Consider the following 19,943-nt stretch of genomic DNA (forward strand, 5'->3'; position numbering starts at 1 on the left):
CAAAGACACATACACATACACATAGATGTACATGTAATTAGGACTTTATAGATGTACATGTAATCTATAAAAGCAATATATTTAAATACTGCTATACAAGAATAAGATATTTGTCTTACCATTCCAGTTACCATTTCCATTATAAAGTCTTGTACATAATCATCCTGCTACAAGATACATACCGTTTACACATTTATAACTCACCAATGTTTGTTTGTTCAAGTAAAAGCTTTGCTTTAGCCTTAAAAGAGTTACCATAAAGAGTACAAGGAGTGGTGAGACCTGATTTTGGCTTTCCACACCACAATAAATCCATTAGCCAGATGACACAACTCAGAGCTTTGACATATGGGTGAATGACATGATTGGTTTAAGCCGCAATCACAAACAAATCCGGGGTCCTTGGGAATCGGTGTCAAGACCGAATTCCTCACTGGGTTTGTATTAGTCCACCCGTTAAAGAAAACCACACACCGCGGGAGATCAATGGATGGTATTGACCAGCGCACTGTTTGATCTAGTTCCACAATGGGTCAGACCATCATAACATAACAACAAGCAACAACATACGGCCGTGTTGCTATATAGATAGCCACTGTCATCAGTTTATAGTGGCCACGCTGTTAACAATTATTTATAGTGTCCGCCATATACCCTGAAACAATCCTCCGAGGTTTAAAGCGTGGACAAAAAGCCTGCATTTCCTGTGCTGTGTTTGTGTGTGTAAGTCAGTACTAAAGCGAGCGTTCTAGTCCTACTTGTATTAAGAAAATCAATTATGTGAATGGATTTAATCAGGAGATGCTGAGTGACTAGATTAAGTGTTGATGAAGCACGTAAACGTACATCTGTAAAAATCCATTACACTGTCTAACTAGTGTTATATAACTGTGAATGTTACATATGGACTGATCACAGAATGACTGAACACAGTAAAACCTATAACATACAGACACCTCTATCTGAAGTTTGTTTTCTTTCACAACACCACTAGGACACACTGATTCATTAATCATCGGCTATTGGATGTCAAACATTTGATAATTCTGACATACAGTCATCAGAGGAAACCTGCTACATTTTTCCATTAGCAGCAAGGGATCTTTTATATGCACTTTCCCATAGACAGGAAAGAACATACCACAGCCTTTGACCAGTTGGAACTGGTTGGAACGACACAAAACAATTAGTTGAATGGATCCACTGAGGTAATTCGATCATGCGACACAAGTACCTCAGGCGAGCACTCAACCGACAGAGCTAAATCCTGCCCCCTGTTTATTCAAAGGTTCCTGTGTCATATCCCACTACACAGGTGCCCCCCCCCCCCCCCCCTACAAAATCCTGCCTACGCCACTGAGTAATCAGGACCCAGTCTTTCAGCAGCAATAAACTTGCACTGCAGCTGGAATATTTTATCATATCATGCCACCCAATTAAAGGTGTTACAAAAATTTGCTTCTTTAGGATCGCTGCATAATTTGTACTAAAAGTACATGTACTACCAAATGTGATGAACTTGGAGAATATTATGGTGAAACCTGGGCTGTGCTTATACAACAGTTGATCACAAAACATGACCAACTTTCAACCAATTTAAATCATCTAAGGCATTACAAAACTGGGTGGGACATAGCCCAGTGGTAAAGTGCTCGCTTGATGTGCGATCAGTCTAGGATCGATCCCCGTCGGTGGATCCATTGGGCTATTTCTCATTACTACTGGTATATATCAAAGGCCATGGGGTGCATATAAAAGATCCCTTGCTATTAATGGAAAAATAGAACAGATTTCCCCTCTAAGACTGTATGTCAAAATTAGTGATGTTATTCAACAAAACAAACTCCCTGGATTGAGGGTAGGCTTTTTTGTAACAGGGAAAGGTGAATAATAATAAAACACAAACAAAAAACCAAACAAAACAACAACAAACAAACAAACTTTACAAAATTATTACTAGCTTAAGACTAGTTTTTGTGCCTAACATTACATAAACAAGACAGTTGTACTGATTGCAAACATCCATGTACTGTTCTATTAAACAGGGGATCTAGCTCAGGCAGTAGATTGTATCACCCGAGGTGCTTAATGGGTCAATGGATCAACTCCTCTCAGTGGACCCAGTCTCACATTTTTTCCCAAACTATCTCAACCAGTGCCCCACGACTGGTATATCAAAGTATCAATGTCTGTGCTGTTCTATCTGTGGGCAAGTGAATCTAAAAGATTCTTTCCTGCTAAATGGATGTTTTGTTTTATTGGTTTCCTGTGAAGACTACAGGTCAGCATTAACAAATGTTTGACTGCTGATTTTTGTGCTGGGGTGTCGTTAAACATTCATTCATTCATTCATTCATTCATTCATTCATTCAACAGCTGATGATTAAGTAACCAATGTGCTCTAGTGATATAAAAGATACTTTTAACTTCAAACTGGTCCAACTGTATATGTGTAAAATCTATAGTTTCTTACATAATCCATGTAACAGGAAGAGAAGAACCAATCATAGGCCGAAGCATGTACTGGTAAACAGGATACTTATAAACTATGTAATATGTGTTTTATGTAGGAATTAATCAAAATGTTACCAATCAGAACTAAACCAGATCTTAATGACGTCAAACGTATCTTTTGTATTTTGCTAAAGAGAACTAATCCTGGGTGGTGTAACACATTATGTTTGCTGATAACCACATGTATAGATTTTATGGTCCAGTATGGTGGTTATGCCACAGTCATGAGATTAAAGACTGGTAACTGTATGTGTGGGCTCCAACTCAGTGAAAACCGGTCTCTGTGGTGTAGTGGGTTCACATTCTGATACATCCTACCCAAAGCGAGTTTTAACAACTTGGTGTACATAGTTTAAGGCCACTACACTGACTTCTCCCAGTACCATAACCACCAACGAATCATCAATTCACTGATCAGTGAACTAGTACATTATCAGTAACAAAGTACTCGGTGACAAAGTGCTAAATGACTAAGTGCTCAGTAACAAAGTGCTCAGTCACAAAGTGCTAAATGACTAAGTGCTCAGTGACAGTGCTCAGTAACAAAGTGCTCAGTAACAAAGTGCTAAATGACTAAGTGCTCAGTGACAGTGCTCAGTAACAAAGTGCTCAGTGACAGTGCTCAGTGACAGTGCTCAGTAACAAAGTGCTTAGTGACAGTGCTCAGTGACAAAGTGCTATGTGACAGTGCTCTGGGACAAAATGCTCAGTGACAAAATGCTCAGTGACAAAGTGCTCAATGACAAAGTGACAAAGTGCTCGGTGACAAAGTGTGCAGTGACAAAGTGCTCGGTGACAAAATGTTCAGTGACTAAGTGCTCAGTGACGAAATGCTCAGTGACTAAGTGCTCAGTGACAAAGTGCGCACTGACAAAGTGCTCAGTGACTAAGTGCTCAGTGACAAAATGACCGGTGACTAAGTGCTCAGTGACAAAGTGCACAGTGACAAAATGCTCAGTGGCAAAGTGCTCAGTGACAAAGTGCTCAATGACAAAGTGACAAAGTGCTCGGTGACAAAGTGTGCAGTGACAAAGTGCTCGGTGACAAAATGTTCAGTGACTAAGTGCTCAGTGACGAAATGCTCAGTGACTAAGTGCTCAGTGACAAAGTGCGCACTGACAAAGTGCTCAGTGACTAAGTGCTCAGTGACAAAATGATCGGTGACTAAGTGCTCAGTGACAAAGTGCACAGTGACAAAATGCTCAGTGGCAAAGTGCTCAGTGACAAAGTGCTCAGTGACAAAGTGCCCAGTGGGTAGAGAGCTCGCCTTTAGTGCTTGTAACAAAGTGCTCAGTGACAAAATGTTCAGTGACTAAGTGCTCAGTGACAAAGTGCTCAGTGACAAAATGTTTAGTGACTAAGTGCTCAGTGACTAAGTGCTCAATGACAAAGTGCTCAGTGACAAAATGTTCAGTGACTAAGTGCACAGTGACAAAGTGCTCAATGACAAAGTGACAAAGTGCTCGGTGACAAAGTGCGCAGTGACAAAGTGTGCGGTGACAAAGTGCTCGGTGAAAAAATGTTCAGTGACTAAGTGCTCAGTGATGAAATGCTCAGTGACTAAGTGCTCAGTGACAAAGTGTGCACTGACAAAGTGCTCAGTGACTAAGTGCTCAGTGACAAAGTGCACGGTGACAAAATGCTCAGTGGCAAAGTGCTCAGTGACAAAGTGCTCAGTGACAAAGTGCCCAGTGGGTAGAGAGCTCGCCTTTAGTGCTTGTAACAAAGTGCTCTGTGACAAGTGCTCAGTGACAAAGTGCTCAGTGACAAAATGTTCAGTGACTAAGTGCTCAGTGACAAAGTGCTCAGTGACAAAATGATCGGTGACTAAGTGCTCAGTGACAAAGTGCACAGTGACAAAATGCTCAGTGGCAAAGTGCTCAGTGACAAAGTGCTCAGTGACAAAGTGCCCAGTGGGTAGAGAGCTCGCCTTTAGTGCTTGTAACAAAGTGCTCAGTGACAAAATGTTCAGTGACTAAGTGCTCAGTGACAAAGTGCTCAGTGACAAAATGTTTAGTGACTAAGTGCTCAGTGACTAAGTGCTCAATGACAAAGTGCTCAGTGACAAAATGTTCAGTGACTAAGTGCACAGTGACAAAGTGCTCAATGACAAAGTGACAAAGTGCTCGGTGACAAAGTGCGCAGTGACAAAGTGTGCGGTGACAAAGTGCTCGGTGAAAAAATGTTCAGTGACTAAGTGCTCAGTGATGAAATGCTCAGTGACTAAGTGCTCAGTGACAAAGTGTGCACTGACAAAGTGCTCAGTGACTAAGTGCTCAGTGACAAAGTGCACGGTGACAAAATGCTCAGTGGCAAAGTGCTCAGTGACAAAGTGCTCAGTGACAAAGTGCCCAGTGGGTAGAGAGCTCGCCTTTAGTGCTTGTAACAAAGTGCTCAGTGACAAAGTGCTCAGTGACAAAATGTTCAGTGACTAAGTGCTCAGTGACAAAGTGCTCAGAGACAAAATGTTTAGTGACTAAGTGCTCAGTGACTAAGTGCTCTGTGACAAAGTGCTCAGTGACAAAGTGCTCAGTGACAAAATGTTCAGTGACTAAGTGCTCAGTGACAAAGTGCTCAGTGACAAAATGTTCGGTGACTAAGTGCTCAGTGACAAAGTGCACAGTGACAAAATGCTTAGTGACAAAGTGCTCAGTGAAAAAGTGCCCAATGGGAAGAGAGCTCGCCTTTAGTGCTTGTAACAAAGTGCTCAGTGACAAAGTGCTCAGTGACAAAATGTTCAGTGACTAAGTGCTCAGTGACAAAGTGCTCAGTGACAAAATGTTTAGTGACTAAGTGCTCAGTGACTAAGTGCTCTGTGACAAAGTGCTCAGTGACAAAGTGCTCAGTGACAAAATGTTCAGTGACTAAGTGCTCAGTGACAAAATGTTCAGTGACTAAGTGCTCAGTGACAAAGTGCTCAGTGACAAAATATCTCAGTCACAAAGTGCTCAGTAACAAAGTGCTCAGTGACAAAGTGCTCAGTGACAAAGTGCCAAGTGGCAAAGTGTCAAGTGGCAAAGTGCTCAGTGACAAAGTGCTCAGTGACAAAGTGCTCAGTGACAAAGTGCTCAGTGACAAAATGTTTAGTGACTAAGTGCTCAGTGACTAAGTGCTCAATGACAAAGTGCTCAGTGACAAAGTGCTCAGTGACAAAATGTTCAGTGACTAAGTGCACAGTGACAAAGTGCTCAATGACAAAGTTACAAAGTGCTCGGTGACAAAGTGCGCGGTGACAAAGTGTGCGGTGACAAAGTGCTCGGTGAAAAAATGTTCAGTGACTAAGTGCTCAGTGACGAAATGCTCAGTGACTAAGTGCTCAGTGACAAAGTGTGCACTGACAAAGTGCTCAGTGACTAAGTGCTCAGTGACAAAGTGCACGGTGACAAAATGCTCAGTGGCAAAGTGCTCAGTGACAAAGTGCTCAGTGACAAAGTGCCCAGTGGGTAGAGAGCTCGCCTTTAGTGCTTGTAACAAAGTGCTCTGTGACAAGTGCTCAGTGACAAAGTGCTCAGTGACAAAATGTTCAGTGACTAAGTGCTCAGTGACAAAGTGCTCAGTGACAAAATGTTCGGTGACTAAGTGCTCAGTGACAAAGTGCACAGTGACAAAATGCTTAGTGACAAAGTGCTCAGTGAAAAAGTGCCCAATGGGTAGAGAGCTCGCCTTTAGTGCTTGTAACAAAGTGCTCAGTGACAAAGTGCTCAGTGACAAAATGTTCAGTGACTAAGTGCTCAGTGACAAAATGTTCAGTGACTAAGTGCTCAGTGACAAAGTGCTCAGTGACAAAATATCTCAGTCACAAAGTGCTCAGTAACAAAGTGCTCAGTGACAAAGTGCTCAGTGACAAAATGTTCAGTGACTAAGTGCTCAGTGACAAAGTGCTCAGTGACAAAATGTTCGGTGACTAAGTGCTCAGTGACAAAGTGCACAGTGACAAAATGCTTAGTGACAAAGTGCTCAGTGAAAAAGTGCCCAGTGGGTAGAGAGCTCGCCTTTAGTGCTTGTAACAAAGTGCTCAGTGACAAAGTGCTCAGTGACAAAATGTTCAGTGACTAAGTGCTCAGTGACAAAATGTTCAGTGACTAAGTGCTCAGTGACAAAGTGCTCAGTGACAAAATATCTCAGTCACAAAGTGCTCAGTAACAAAGTGCTCAGTGACAAAGTGCTCAGTGACAAAGTGCCAAGTGGCAAAGTGTCAAGTGGCAAAGTGCTCAGTGACAAAGTGCTCAGTGACAAAGTGCTCAGTGGGTAGAGAGCTTGCATGAAGTGCTTGCGTCATACGACTGAATCCCCTTGGTGGACTTATTATCTGATTGGGTTTTTCCCTATCACAACCATATGACTCGTATATCAAAGGACGTGTATGTGCTGATTCCTTGCTACTAATGGAAAATAGAAGAAGGCTTCCTCTAAGACTACGTGTCAGAATTACCAAATGCTTGACATTCAATACCCGATAATGAATAAAATCAAAAACTGTATAAAGTAGGTAGCCAGTCCAACATTGAGAAACTTCACCTGTGCATATACTGTATATACATGTGGGGCTTATACCGGTACATTCCAAATGAAAACATTTAGTAGGTTTTCGGACCTTTCGTCTCAAAGACTATATGCTTGAAACATGTAAAAAAAAAAAACAAGTACTAAAATTTTGTGTGGGAGTAGGGTAGTCATAGAGGCTACCTGTTATCTCTGAAATGAGCAGCTTGACCCCATTTTTTTTCTGATTTACTTTAAGGGTGAGGTGTGGTAGTATTATACCTGCAGTGTATATGTCGATTGATATGCGGCAGGCAGGAGTTTTAGCCACATATTTTAGTATTGTCGTCTATGGGACTTGATTTGGTGGTATACACCCTATAGCTGATTAGGTGGTATGCTGAAGCTCAGGTGGCCAGATCACGCGTTAATATTGCCCCCACACCAGTTGATTTATGGCTAGAGTTAATATCTGCTCCCCTCAAGCGGGTGTCATCTTCCGACATCTATGGGAAACCAAATTTAATAAAATATATCTAAAACAACAAGCATTATGAGAGTAATGCTAAAGCAATGCAGGTCTCCTACCAGACCTAACACATTTTTTTATCTTCTACCTGTTCAAGGGCCATAACTCTGTGAAAAATGGGTAAATCGCCATGAAAGTTAAACTTGATCAGTAACAGTACATAATAAAGGTATATACAAACTTTCATCTCATTATCTTTAGGCATTGTAAAACAAAAGTCCGAAAAACTAATTTTCACATCTCCTAAACTTACAGGCCATAACTCTGTCAAACTCGAGTTATAACAGTACTTCATAAAGCTATACACAAAATTTCAGCTTAATGTCTCAAGGCATTGAGAAAAAAAAAAACCATCTGAAAAACTATAAACGAATGGACAGAAAAACAGACAGAAGGACGTACAATGAAGATAAAACACACAGTCCCCTCTGGTGGGACCAGTAGAGGACTAACAAAAACTCTGATATCTCAGTTAACTTCATTTTCTCTCTTTCTGTTTCTCTGTCTGTCTGTCTCTGTGCATTTTCACAATTTTGCCATCACATTTATCTTCTTTCCATTCCACTCGACATTAGCAATTTGTAATTTTGTTACTAAATTGGGGGAAAAAAATCCAAATCCAGTAATCGGCATCAAATAAAACTGAAACTGCCTGACAGCTTAATTTTTCCTTTAGAATTACGAGACGTAATTTCCTGAGCGTTCACCTTTCAGAATGTCCTTCAAGACTCTTTATGCTCGTCACTGACATGGAGAAATATACGTGTCTTCTATCAAGACATATCAATCTCAAACAGCTAAGGGAGTCAGGAAAACTCCATTTTAGCCCTGGAAACCAATCAAAATGTCTTCCTGCGTGGTGGCTTTTCTCTTTACGAGCATCAGAGCAGAAAAACGATTTCCATCAGTTTGGCGAAGGGCGGCAGTTACTCAGAGAGAGAGAGAGAGAGAGAGAGAGAGAGAGAGAGAGAGATAGGGAGGCAGAGAGAGAGCAGGGCTTCTAGATTATGGTAGCCCCACTCCTATGGCTAGTGATTTTTAATGTTGGGCTAGTAAATAACTACTGTTGCCATGCCCGATGGCTAGTGAATGTTTTTGGTCAAATGTTGCAGTTAAGTCTATTTTGTAAATATGAATATCCTGCTCCCACCCCAACCCACCAATGTTAGTGTTTTTAAGCTTTAGCCTATCTTCCTCTTTAGGTGATTATTACTATTATTTAGTAAAATTGTATTAACTTAAAGAAAAGTAGGGCTAGTGAATTTTTAATCGTGGTTAGTAAAATTTTAAAATCACTGATCCCATGGCTAATGGATTTTATAAAAATTCTAGAAGCCCTGGAGAGACAAAGAGAAAGAGAAAGAGAGAGAGAGAGAGAGAGAGAGAGAGAGAGAGAGAGAGAGAGAGAGAGAGAGAGAGAGAGAGAGAGAGAGAGAGAGAGAGAGAGAGAGAGAGAGAGAGAGAGGGAGGGAGGGAGAGGGAGAGATAGAGATAGAGATAGAGATAGAAAGAAAGAAATGTTTTATTTAACGACGCACTCAACACATTTTATTTACGGTTATATGGCATCAGACACATGGTTTAAGGACCACACAGATTTTGAGAGGAAACCCGCTGTCGCCACTACATGGGCTACTCTTTCCGATTAGCAGCAAGGGATCTTTTATTTGCGCTTCCCACAGGCAGGATAGCACAAACCATGGCCTTTGTTGAACCAGTTATGGATCACTGGTCAGTGCAAGTGGTTTACACCTACCCATTGAGCCTTGCGGAGCACTCACTCAGGGTTTGGAGTCGGTATCTGGATTAAAAATCCCATGCCTCGACTGGGATCCGAACCCACTACCTACCAGCCTGTAGACCGATGGCTTGCCACGACGCCACTGAGGCCGGTAGATAGAGATAGAGAGAGAGAGAGATAGGTTCTGCGGCTGACATGGCTTAACGGTAGATGTTCTAAATCAAATTCCAATTGTAAATCACCTCTGTAAATGAATAATGCATTAATTAATCTATATGTGTATATTCACTCATCTTTAAAGAAACTGTTTTCTGCCAATTTAAGATGTTTCTCACAGTTAAGGGGGCAGGATGAAGCCCTGTGGTAAGGAAATCGCCTCAAGTACAGTCAGTCTAGGATCGATCCCCGTCAGTGAGTGCAAATAATTGGGCTATTTCTCATTCCAGCCAGTGCTCCACGACTGGTATATCAAAGGCTGTGATGTGTGCTATTCTACCGGTGGGATGATGCATATAAAAGATGCCTTGCTACTTGTGGAAAAGTGTAGCAGGTTTCCTAAGACTATATGTGAAACTGATCAAATGTTTGACACTCAGTAGGCAATGATAAATACATCAATGTGCTCTAGTGGTGTTGTGAAACAAAACAAACTTTTAACTGACATTTTCTAGAGCACATCAATTTATTACTCATTGGTCACAGAATGTCATACATTTGGTGATTCTGTCCTTGAGAAAAGCTGCTACATTTTTTCCATTAGTACCACAATATCTTTTATATGCATTTTTGCATAGACAGGACAACACATACAATGATCTTTGGTATACCAATCAAAGGGCACTGTTTGTGTTGGGATGAATGGGCCCACTGAGGGGTTTCCATGTTACAAACCAAGGACCTCGAGTAAGCACTCTACCAACTGTGTTTTTAATGTTACAAACCAAGGACCTCGAGTAAGCACTCTACCAACTGTGTTTTTAATGTTACAAACCAAGGACCTCGAGTAAGCACTCTACCAACTGTGTTTTTAATGTTACAAACCAAGGACCTCGAGTAAGCACTCTACCAACTGTGTTTTTAATGTTACAAACCAAGGACCTCGAGTAAGCACTCTACCAACTGTGTTTTTAATGTTACAAACCAAGGACCTCGAGTAAGCACTCTACCAACTGTGTTTTTAATGTTACAAACCAAGGACCTCGAGTAAGCACTCTACCAACTGTGTTTTTAATGTTACAAACCAAGGACCTCGAGTAAGCACTCTACCAACTATGTTTTTAATGTTACAAACCAAGGACCTCGAGTAAGCACTCTACCAACTGTGTTTTTAATTACCATAATCATATCTTAAAGGCACAGACCCTAGTTTCAACTCGTAAAAATAGACACTAAGTTAATCTACAAACCTGTAACACATTTGGATAAAGTTACAACAGAGTGAAAGAAGAGTCTGTGACGTTAAAACCGGAAAATACCGTTAAAAAAATAGACTAGAACTCGAATCAATAACCACTACTTCTCAGACACACGTGTGTTTTTAAAAATATGATAAATGCATTTTGTAATATTAGAAACAACAGGATGACCAGAAACACTTCAGTTCTACGGAAATGGATTATCTAAACAATAAAATATAAGTAACATTTGATTTCAGTGATCACAAAAGGCTCTAATAGTGAAAAATATGCTGTAGTGTTTAAAACTAGGGTCTATCCCTTTAATTAGAAGATCAGGGTCTGTATAGCCCAGGGATGTCTGGTCATCCTAATGTTTGTACAAGATCAAACTTCATTTTACTTTCTATTGATTTTATTTATTATTATTTTATTTTTATTTTTTAAATTACATACATGTATACAAAATTATTGGAAGGGAATATTACATACCTTCAAGCATTATTTTCTACAGTAACGTCATTTCAATCTGATTAAAACTACTATACTGTAACAATATACTATTAATCAGTCTTTTTATATACATGTAGTATCATTTCTGTTTGATTAAAACTACTACATTGTAACAATATACTATCAATCATTCTGTTTTATATAGTATCATTTCTGATTAAAACTACTACATTGTAACAATATACTACCAAACATTTTTCTTTATATACACTCAACAACGAAAGTTTAGCTAATGTTAAAAGAAATGGTATAACATTTATAAATTAATCTTATTTCTATTAATTAGTATTCACATCTGAAATGTTTACCATTTACAAACAACATAAACTCATCAACCTTTGCCTTAACACAACAGGAGGATCTGGTTTTCTTTTAAGTTCATTCAACCATGGCATATTTAGACGTCATAAAATATATTTGCTAAACTTTCGTTGTTGAGTATAGTATCATTTCTATCTGATTAAAACTACTACATTGTAACAATATACTATCAATCATTCTTTTTATACAGTATCATTTCTATCCGATTAAAAGTACTACATTTTAACAATATACTATTAATCATTTTTTTTATACAGTATCATTTCTATCTGATTCAAAGTACTACATTTTAACAATATACTATTAATCATTCTTTTTATACAGTATCATTCCAATCTGATTTTAAAACTACTACACTGTAACAATATACTATCAATCACTCTTTTTATACAGTATCATTTCTATCCGATTAAAAGTACTACATTTTAACAATATACTATTAATCATTCTTTTTATACAGTATCATTTCTATCCGATTAAAACTACTACACTGTAACAATATACTATCAATCATTCTTTTTATACAGTATCATTCCAATCTGATTAAAACTACTACTCTGTAACAATATACTATTAATCATTCTTTTTATACAGTATCATTTCTATCTGATTAAAACTACTACTCTGTAACGATATACTATCAATCATTCTTTTTATACAGTATCATTTCTATCTGATTAAAACTACTACTCTGTAACGATATACTATTAATCATTCTTTTTATACAGTATCATTGCAATCTGATTAAAAGTACTACATTTTAACAATATACTATTAATCATTCTTTTTATACAGTATCATTTCTATCTGATTAAAACTACTACACTGTAACAATATACTATCAATCATTCTTTTTATACAGTATCATTTCTATCCGATTAAAAGTACTACATTTTAACAATATACTATTAATCATTCTTTTTATACAGTATCATTTCTATCCGATTAAAAGTACTACATTTTAACAATATACTATTAATCATTCTTTTTATACAGTATCATTTCTATCCGATTAAAAGTACTACATTTTAACAATATACTATTAATCATTCTTTTTATACAGTATCATTGCAATCTGATTAAAAGTACTACATTGTAACAATATACTATCAATCATTCTTTTTATACAGTATCATTTCTATCTGATTAAAAGTACTACATTTTAACAATATACTATTAATCATTTTTTATACAGTATCATTCCAATCAGATTAAAACTACTACATTTTAACAATATACTATTAATCATTCTTTTTATACAGTATCATTTCTATCTGATTAAAAGTACTACATTTTAACAATATACTATTAATCATTCTTTTTATACAGTATCATTCCAATCTGATTAAAACTACTACACTGTAACAATATACTATCAATCATTCTTTTTATACAGTATCATTCCAATCTGATTAAAACTACTACTCTGTAACAATATACTATCAATCATTCTTTTTATACAGTATCATTTCTATCTGATTAAAACTACTACATTGTAACAATATACTATTAATCATTCTTTTTATACAGTATCATTTCTATCCGATTAAAACTACTACACTGTAACAATATACTATCAATCATTCTTTTTATACAGTATCATTCCAATCTGATTAAAACTACTACTCTGTAACAATATACTATTAATCATTCTTTTTATACAGTATCATTTCTATCTGATTAAAACTACTACTCTGTAACAATATACTATCAATCATTCTTTTTATACAGTATCATTTCTATCTGATTAAAACTACTACTCTGTAATGATATACTATTAATCATTCTTTTTATACAGTATCATTGCAATCTGATTAAAAGTACTACATTTTAACAATATACTATTAATCATTCTTTTTATACAGTATCATTTCTATCTGATTAAAACTACTACACTGTAACAATATACTATCAATCATTCTTTTTATACAGTATCATTCCAATCTGATTAAAACTACTATATTGTAACAATATACTATTAATCATTCTTTTTATACAGTATCATTTCTATCTGATTAAAACTACTACATTGTAACAATATACTATTAATCATTCTTTTTATACAATGTCATTTTTATTTCAGGCCTCCGGAAATCAGGATGATCGCTTCAATTGCATACTGATCACACAAATCTAATATTACGTAACCCATTTTTCATTCATGGATTAAACTTAGGACATCATTTTCATAGTCATGATGGATTAGGCAAAAACAAAACAGGTCACCTGAATTTATTCTGCATAACCCAGTACTGATAGTTTACACACATTTCCAACTCTCAGATGCCAGGCCTGGTGCTTATAAAACTTTCAGAGTCTAGACTCGACACTCTAATAAGAGTCCAAGATGTGAGCATCATGACAACACCATACAAATTGTATGCATATGACGTCATCAGAGATTGAGTCTGGACTCTAAAAGTTTTATAACTGCAGGCCCTGTTATCTGAATAAAGAGAATTACTACAATGTACCATTAAGTTCTATTTTCTATAGTGCCATTTTTATCGGTTAACAAGATTTACTGCAGAGTGTACTTTTAAATTTAATCATTACTTCTTTCAGCACACCTTTATCAACTCATTAGTAACTATCTTGGAATTCATTTTTCTGTTTTTTCTTTTTTAAAACTGTTTTCAATTAACAAAACATAATCATAGTCAGAGAAATAAAGATTATTTTCCCCATTAAACAAAATCCATAATTCTCATTTCAACTTTTAACCACAATTAATTCTCTCTCTACTATAAATAAACACAGTGTATGTGAATAACATAAGAACCTATAAGACATTTTGCTATACAGTTTTGTCTCATGATGTCCTCTTCACAAATCTCCACAGTAATGAGAACATTTTAACAGATTGCCTCTGAGCACACTTAATGTAAAAGCTAACTGTATTTTATTGTGGAATCATTCCACATCATGTATCATGCTTTGGGCATCATATGAACGTGATTTCAAGGCTTGTATATAGGATTATTGCTGAAGACATAGTTAGGTCGCAGACTAAGTTTCAACCTGTACAAATAGACACTACATTTGGTTAATCTACAAACCTGTAACACATTTGACATAAAGTTACTATAAAGTTAAACAAGAGTTTATGTCGATGAAATGTTCAAATATCCTTAACGGTAGGGTCAACTCAAACAAGAGCCTTGTGTGTTGGAAAGATGCATACCCGGACCATCAACACATACTGACACTTTAACAAATGAAAAACATGTCATTTTACAGTTAATAAAAACCCATGATTATTCCTGCTAACTGGGGGCAGCCATTTTGTTTTGTTTTTGTGATGTCTGGTAGTATAGCTTGGGGCGAAGTGACGTCAGCTCCATCCATCTTCTCCAAGCACAGTGTAAACAAACACTCTAATTTACGACAAGGCGCTTCGCTTTCATCAACCTGACTTGTAAAACAACATAAATGACTTGATAGTATAATAAACTATTTAACTAAATATATTTCAGGTTACATCAATAGAACGAAATGGAGTTATAGTATTTTTCTTCTTTTTTTAAATCCAAAGAAAAAATGCATACTATTAGGCCTATTGGTAGGGCACGTTCAAGCAAAAACAACCACTCACGATACCCAAGTGATACTTTTTTTTTCTTTGGGACGACGTAATTGGTCAGTTTTGTGATTTTAGATGGGAAAGTCTACTTAATCAAGGGTTTTACAGAATTACTTACAGTAATAAAGCAGGGCGGTTGGTAATGTCCATTACGATTTGAGGTGTATCCGTGCTGTTATCACACAATACCCTGTGATCTTCATAAAAGAGGCACGCCTTTTTAGCGTGTCTAGACTCAGTGTCTGGGGACCGTCTAAATATACACCTGCCAATCAGGAACCACCGTTACAGGCCACAGAAAGAAAATACCAATTAACCAAGAAAACACTCCGATTATTGTTTCAGTACGTGGGTTAATTTATGTACGAAACATAATACAGTTATTTCAACACTTTGACAATGGTGGTTTATTTTGTATTGAAAAATAATATATAACTGGTGTTGGCTTACTAGGATGGATATTATTACAGAACATTGCGATGCATCTGCAAAAATCAGGTATGTTTTGTTTCTTCAGTTCGAAGACTAATTCCTGGCGTGACACGTTAGGTATTACGTAACCACCAGCTCGCCAGAGAGCGTATTCACTGGGATGGTACAAAATGGCTGCGCCCGTTATATATAATAGCCGTCACATTTAACCGTTTTATTAATTAACAATACGATTATACTTGTTGATATTAAGCAATAATGTGCATTATATATCGTTGAATATGCATACCAGGCCAAATGCCTTAATTGTCCCCTCCTTTAACAATAGACTAGAGCTCATCTTCATAACATATTTCTCAGACACACGTGCGTTTTTAAATATATGAAAAATGCCTTTCGTGGTATTAGAAACACCAGGATGACCAGAAACATGTCAGATGTACGGAAATGAATAATCTGAACAATAAAATCTAAGTAATGTCTGATTTCAGTAATCCTAAACTGTTTTATTATGAAAATATGTGTTAGTGTTTAAAAACTAGGACCTGTTACTTTAAGTCCTTGAAGTCACTGAAGTCAAAGGATGGTGTGGGATTTACTACACATATCAACACATATCAAGTATAGTAAGTGTGAGGGTTCCAAACACTGCTTTTCTGTAACAGACAAAAGAATTAAACTTGAAGTTCTGAAACCGTGGTAATAATCAAAATCGAACTTTAATAACAGTCAAAAGAATGAAATATGAATTTCTGTAACAGATGAGAAAATCAAAACTGAAATTCTTTAAAAGTCAAAAGAATCAAAATAGAAGTTTTGTATCAGTTCAGAGAAGAGAGGCAATAACCAGTTTTGGTACAGAATTATACAGATTGTTAGGTATGAGAACTAATCAAATAGGCATACACTTATTATAAACACAGACAGATAAAGTTAAATATTGTTTTGTATAACGACACCACTAGAGCACAATGATTAATTAAACATCAGTAATTTGGTAATTCTGACACATAGTTATCACAGGAAACCCACTGCATTTTTCCTAATGCAGCAACGGATCTTTATATGCACTTTGCCAAAGACAAGAAAACACATACCAGTGGTTGGAACGAGAACAAATCTAATCAGTTGAATGGATCCACCGAGGTGATTTGATCCTGCGACACAAGCACCTCAAGCGAGTATTCAACCGACTGAGCTAAATCCAGCCCCTCAGACAGATAAAGACACATTTAAAGCAACACAGCTAAAATGAAGCACATTGATTTATTAATCACCGGCTATTGGATGTCAGACATTTGGTAATTTAAAGCAACACAGACAAAGAAACAGAAGGGAGAGTGAAATTGTTTGGGATGTACATGTATAGAGATGGGGGGTGGGGGGTGGGGGGGTTGGTGGATATTGTGATGAGCTGTTTCTAATTCAGTGGGCAGTTTTATGATATGATCGGGAATGTGACAGTTTTCATATAATGTATACCGGCTTAACAGATAAACTGTCTTGAGATGAAGCACATTTCTAAAGCCAGAGTTTCAGTATGCTACAGTGAACTAAACATCTGTTTAAATGGAGATAGCTCTCTTTCTCTGGCATATCTTAGAAACTATCATACAGATACTGTCCAAATGAATCAAGCAACTCTAAAAGCAATTCGAGTTTTGGATGATAAAAGTCTTTTTGCTAATAAATGATAAATAAGTGATAAGGATTGAATACTGATTGTGCTTTGAGGTCCTGAGCTACTTTTAGTTTTCTGCCATTTAAAATATCCTGTTGCAATTTTTATTATTTACAAAAAACACCCCACAAAAGCTGCAAATTAAAACATTATTTCATCACACATGTACTTACCATACTTGTTGGTATGTTTTCATATTCAAGTATAGTCAATTGTATTAAAAAGCTTCCTTCTCCCACCAACCTCCCTCCAGTGTTTCTGCCAGAAAGAAATTTTTGGGTATGGCGCTATGGAACTACTACAGTCAACAGGGAGGGAGGGGGGGGGGGGGGGGGTCCCTCAGAAAGAACATGGGTTAAGTTTAGGGTTAGGGTTAAGAAAATCATACAGTAATGATAAAGAGTAATTAATTTTGTCAAAAGGTTAACTTAAAAATAATAATCTGCAAGCAATTTTGGGTATGGCACCATACCCGTTTTACCCTCTGCCAGAAACTCTGCCCCAGGATCAAGGCTCATTTAATAATTCTGATGTGTAGTTTTCAAAGGTAACCTGCTACCTTTTTACATTAGCAGCATTTTCCCCACAGACAGAACAGCACATAGCACAGCCTTATTAAACCAGTCATGTGGCACTGGTTGGGATGACAAAAATGGGTATGCCAAGGTTTGATCCTATGACTAGGTATTTCAGGTGAGCACTCTACCAACTGACGTAAATCTCCTGTCCTGGTCATGGACTAGTGCAACCAAGAACAAGAATAGCTTTTACATCATGTTATTAACCATTCATCTGTGTGGAACAGAAGCAGGGATGAGAATGACATCATTTGATAAAAACTTTGCAGGGTCTTCAAAGTGAGGCATCGCTGTGAGCATTTCACTACAGAACACTTTACGTGGACAGAATAGAGCTGCTAAAATCAGAAATTAAAAAAAAAAAAAAAAATTAAAATGGCAGATTTCCAAAATAATGCAGACTGCTATCTATCAAAATTTTGAAAATGTGTTTTTATCTTACTTCAAACAGTTTGCCCATGTGCATATGACTAGACAATAATTAAGTTGATGCTGGGGGTATAAACATCAAAGAAAACATCTTTCAAGAATCAAGTGTTTTTCAAGTGAGCTGATCAGTTACTGAATGTTGTAACTCACAAACATTAAGCAGATCATCTGAAATGACAGATATCAAAGAGATTTCTTCAGTTCGCCAATACTGAAGCAATTTTAAACACATTAAATGTCTAACATTTGTTATATTAAAGTTTGTTTTGTTTAACGACACCACTAGAGCACATTGATTTATTATTCATCAATTATTCGATGTCACACATGTGGTAGATTTGACATATAGTTTTAGAGAGAAAACCTGCAATATATTTTCATTATTAGCAAGGGATCTTTTATATGCTCTATCTCACAGACAGGATAGCACATACCATGACCTTTGATATACCAGTCATAGTGTACTGGCTAGAATAAGAAACAGCCCAATCTGCCACCGACAGAGATCGATCCTAAACCGACTGCACATCAACCGAGGGCTTTACCACTGTGCTACATCCCACCCTTGTTATATCAACATTACAAACCCTGCTGCTGCTACATAGTCTACAACTACCAACATCCAGCAATTTCCCATTGGCTGGACAGTACACACCACTGACTTCTGAAGTGCCAGTCCAGGGAACCATATTCCAATGAGGGTAATCAATCCCGTGACCTAATCTCAGGCACCTAATAGATATACACCACTCTACATTTCCCCCCAATAATTACACATTGTGCTTCTCATATTCTCAAGTGTCACAGAAATTACCTGGGTAAAGAGTGCTCACCTGATGTGTGATGGTAGTCAAAAGCCAGGATATATCTTGTTCCATCTTTGGGAATGTGTCTGTACGAAAGAGCGCTTGCTGTATAACATATAAGAACCATGGTATGAGCTACTGGCAGCACTGTTTGTGTAACACACTACGCCAAGATTAACGGCTGTCTCCCAATTACCGATATTGTATCTTGTACGTCTGCACACACCTAGAATATACCACCGGAATATTCTTTTCCTTTCTAATAATACATGTACTTCATTCCACAGTTCCTACCGGAATATTCTTTTCTTTCCAATCATACATTACATACATGTACTCCATTCCACAGTGTACAACTATACTGACAATCAAAAGAAAATATTCTAAAACAAGTTTTATATTATTATATCTATATATATATATATATATATAGAGAGAGAGAGAGAGAGAGAGAGAGAGAGAGAGAGAGAGAGAGAGAGAGAGAGAGAGAGAGAGAGAGAGAGAGAGAGAGAGAGAGAGAGAGAGAGAGAGAGACCTGTCAACCCTCCCGGATTCCGCGGGAGTCTCCCAGTATTTAATCAAATCTCCTTTCCACTGTGCGGGAGACAGTTTCTCCTGTTAAATGACATTTTTGTAAGCATAAAAAAAAAATCGATCCTCTTTTGTCAAAATAACAGAAGGGAAGTAACTCTGCCTTTTTTTCTCATTTGGAAAATGTCGACTACTTTCGGTTTCTGAGAATGTAACAGGCCGAATTGTCCCGACTGTTTAACCTTTGCCGAAGTGAGAATTGTGGGATAGCCTATTTATATTGTTAAAAAAGCACATGGAGTTTATAAAATGACGTGTTATTATAATGTTTGTTGTCATCGTAATGGCTACGAAGCGTGTTGCCGCTAATTCAACAGGCTGTGTATTGACATTCAGTTTTGCCATATAA

At 37.2% G+C, this 19,943-nt stretch overlaps 1 protein-coding gene across 3 annotated transcripts in view; it reads right to left on the reverse strand.

Moving 5' to 3' along the window:
- The window catches only part of LOC121382890, a 110,605-nt gene that overhangs the window by 37,050 nt on the left and 53,612 nt on the right, over positions 1 to 19,943 (reverse strand). Inside the window, exon 1 of one of the 3 annotated variants that reach the window (XM_041512571.1) lies at positions 19,031 to 19,338. The exons of the other annotated variants lie outside the window; for them this stretch is intronic. The gene's annotated coding sequence lies outside the window, so the exon portion shown is untranslated. Of the gene's footprint in view, positions 1 to 19,030; positions 19,339 to 19,943 lie in introns of those variants that run through there. 3 annotated transcript variants of the gene reach the window in all.

This window comes from Gigantopelta aegis, chromosome 10 (genome assembly GCF_016097555.1).
Source record: "Gigantopelta aegis isolate Gae_Host chromosome 10, Gae_host_genome, whole genome shotgun sequence".
Taxonomy (NCBI): Eukaryota; Metazoa; Mollusca; class Gastropoda; order Neomphalida; family Peltospiridae; genus Gigantopelta; species Gigantopelta aegis.